This window comes from Oncorhynchus mykiss, chromosome 22, assembly GCF_057628025.1.
Source record: "Oncorhynchus mykiss isolate SJ-2025 chromosome 22, ASM5762802v1, whole genome shotgun sequence".
Lineage (NCBI taxonomy): Eukaryota > Metazoa > Chordata > Actinopteri > Salmoniformes > Salmonidae > Oncorhynchus > Oncorhynchus mykiss.
This window is the reverse complement of record NC_143043.1, coordinates 57,512,013-57,515,837: the sequence shown is the minus strand read 5'-3', so window position 1 is coordinate 57,515,837 and position 3,825 is coordinate 57,512,013.

Below are 3,825 nucleotides of genomic sequence, written 5' to 3'. Positions count from 1 at the left end.
TTACTGTTTCAAGTTTTATTAGTAGTATGTACAGCGTCTAACGAAATGCTTGCAGGCTCCTTCTCGACAAGGCAACAACGATAAGAAATATTCAAAGATAAGAATACATACAAAGTAAATGGCGCTGTAGAATATAGATATATTTTCCTGAAGTATAGATGCTCTTTCCATAGATGTTCGGTAGGATTCAGATCTGGACTCTTAGAATGAATAGTCCAATGTTTTCTTAACTGTGGGTGCTTTTATCTGTGTGTTTTGGGTCATTATCCTGTAGGAGGACCCATGACCTGAGACAGAGCTTTCTGACACTGGGCAGTACGTTTCGCTCCAGAATGCCTTGATAGTCTTGTCATTTCATTCTTCCTTGCAAGGATTCAAGGCACCCTGTGCCAGGTGCAGCACAGCAGCCCCTAAACACAACCCAGCCCCCTCCATATTTCACTGTAGGAGTGGTGGTCTTTCCTTTGAAAACTTAATTTCTTCATCTGTGAACGTAGAGCTGATGTGACTTGTTAAACTGCTCCAGTTTTGACTCATCTGTCCTAAGGGTTAGGGTTAGTCTCCCAGAAGGATTGTGTCAATATGCATTTTATCAAATTCCAGTCTGGCTTTTATATTTATTTTTTATTTCAAAAGTGGAGACCTCCTTGGTCTTCTTCCGTGGAGCCGCTCAAAAGCGACGGATGGTGCGATCAGAAACTGACGTACCTTCACCTTGGAGTTCTCCTCGGTTCTTCCACTTCCTTTTACTTGGACTTATTAAGAACACTTTATATTATGAGGTTGTTCTCTCTTTTCCAAGTTGACAAATTAATGGCTTGAACCTTTTGGACAATAAGTGGATACGATTGGCTGTTAATGAAGTCATTTTTTGGGTGATTTATAATTCAATATATTGGAAGTGACCAACCCATGATATGGTCAGAAGCGAATACCTTTTACCTTAATTGTCCAGTTATCCCAAAAGTTAAAGAAACAAATTATATTTTACCCTGTTAATGATTTCATGCACAAAAAGACACATGACAAAATGCCTTCTGTTTTTTGTTCCTCTGATTTCAGAATCTATAGAGGCTTTTTTTATGCTGCCATTCTAGTCAACTATGGATTGAAATTCATGAATGGTTGTGTGTAAAATATTCAAAATGACCTTATAATGTTTATCCTTGTTATTCCGATCATAACTATTTTATTAACATTATTATTCTCTTGGCCAAATATTATATTCACAAATGTAAATGGGGTGGGGAACTTCCTTGTTTTGTAGGTTTTTTCCATTAAACTTCTTTCAATTTTAATAAATCTCTCAAACTTGTGAAATGTAAAAAGTTGTAAAAATGATTAGAAGTCATGTCTCTGAACATCGATGTTTCATTGCCTTGTTACATCTAAATGATGGGTTCGCTGCTGTTTTATTATTCCCAGGAATGTCCCTGTATTTCTGTATTTGTATTTATTATAGGCAGCAGCTACACTTCCTGGGGTCCGGCAAAATTAAGGCAGTTATTATTTGACCCTGCTGGTCATTTATGAACATGTTATAATCTCCACCCGGCACAGCCAGAAGAGGACGGGCCACCCCACATAGCCTGGTTCCTCTCTAGGTTTCTTCCTAGGTTTTGGCCTTTCTAGGGAGTTTTTCCTAGCCACCGTGCTTCTACACCTGCATTGCTTGCTGTTTGGGGTTTTAGGCTGGGTTTCTGTACAGCACTTTGAGATATCAGCTGATCTAAGAAGGACTTTATAAATAAATGTAATTTGTACAATTTTAAAAACATTTACAATACATTCTTTACAGACTTCACAACACACTAATTGTGTGCCCTAAGGCCACTACTACCACATATTTACAGTACTAAATCCATGTGTGTGTGTTAGCGTCTGTGTGTCTCTTCACAGTCCCCGTTGTTCCATCAGGTGTATTTTTACCTGTTTTTTAAATCTGATTCTACTGCTGCTTCAGTTACCTGATGTGGAATAGAGTTCCATGTAGTACTGTGGAATAGAGTTCCATGTAGTCATGTCTCTATGTAGTACTGTGGAATAGAGTTCCATGTAGTCATGGCTCTATGTAGTACTGTGGAATAGAGTTCCATGTAGTCATGGCTCTATGTAGTACTGTGGAATAGAGTTCCATGTAGTCATGGCTCTATGTAGTACTGTGGAATAGAGTTCCATGTAGTCATGGCTCTATGTAGTACTGTGGAATAGAGTTCCATGTAGTCATGGCTCTATGTAATACTGTGGAATAGAGTTCCATGTAGTCATGGCTCTATGTAGTACTGTGGAATAGAGTTCCATGTAGTCATGTCTCTATGTAGCACTGTGGAATAGAGTTCCATGTAGTCATGGCTCTATGTGGTACTGTGGAATAGAGTTCCATGTAGTCATGGCTCTATGTAGTACTGTGGAATAGAGTTCCATGTAGTCATGGCTCTATGTAGTACTGTGGAATAGAGTTCCATGTAGTCATGGCTCTATGTAGTACTGTGGAATAGAGTTCCATGTAGTCATGGCTCTATGTAGTACTGTGGAATAGAGTTCCATGTAGTCATGGCTCTATGTAGTACTGTGGAATAGAGTTCCATGTAGTCATGTCTCTATGTAGTACTGTGGAATAGAGTTCCATGTAGTCATGGCTCTATGTAGTACTGTGGAATAGAGTTCCATGTAGTCATGGCTCTATGTAGTACTGTGGAATAGAGTTCCATGTAGTCATGGCTCTATGTAGTACTGTGGAATAGAGTTCCATGTAGTCATGTCTCTATGTAGTACTGTGGAATAGAGTTCCATGTAGTCATGGCTCTATGTAGTACTGTGGAATAGAGTTCCATGTAGTCATGTCTCTATGTAGTACTGTGGAATAGAGTTCCATGTAGTCATGGCTCTATGTAGTACTGTGTGCCTCCCATGGTCTGTTCTGGACTTGGGGACTGTGTAATGTTGCCTCCTGAGTGGCGCAGTGTTCGTTGTGCCACTGGAGATCCTGGGTTTGAGTCCAGGCTCTATCGCAGCCGACCACGACCGGGAGACCCATTGGGGCTGCACACAGTTGGCCCAGCGTCATCCGGGTTAGGGGAGGGTTTGGCCAGCAGAGGTGTTCTAGTCCCAACGCGCACTAGCAAATGCTGTGGCGGGCTGGGCGCAGTGCACTCCGACACATTAGTGAGGCTGGCTTCTGGGTTAAGTGGGCATTGTGTCAAGATGCAGTGCGGCCTGGTTGGGTCGTGTTTCGGAGGGTGCACGGCTCTCGACCTTTGCCTCTCCCGAGTCCATACGGGAGTTGTAGCGATGGGAAAAGATTGTAATTATCAATTGAAAAGCACGAAATTGGGGAGAAAAAAAAATCATAAATAAATATTGGTATCATTGTTGCAATAAAAAAATCAGGTCAATGAACATTGGGTAGTTTAGTGAGATAGCATATAGTTAATATACTGGCAAGTTCTATGTATTTAGTAGTCAACTAACATTATGTAGCTAGCTAACATACATACTGCTGTAATGATATGCTATGCGGTTCGTAAGGACAGCATAGCTATCAAATTGTCAGCCAACATAACGTGTAACTTTTATTTAAAAAGTCATTACTTTATTACATTGCTCAACATTTTCTTAACATTTGTCATAATTAGTTTGTACATTTGTATCCGCTCTCCTCGGACTTTGGCTGCATATTTTCCGCCATTTTCTGAAAAATGCATTAGGGGCCCTGCACCATCGAGAGCATCCTGACTGGTTGCATCACTGCCTGGTATGGCAACTGCTCGGCCTCTGACCGCCAGGCACTACAGAGGGTAGTGCGAACAGCCCAGTATGTTCAAA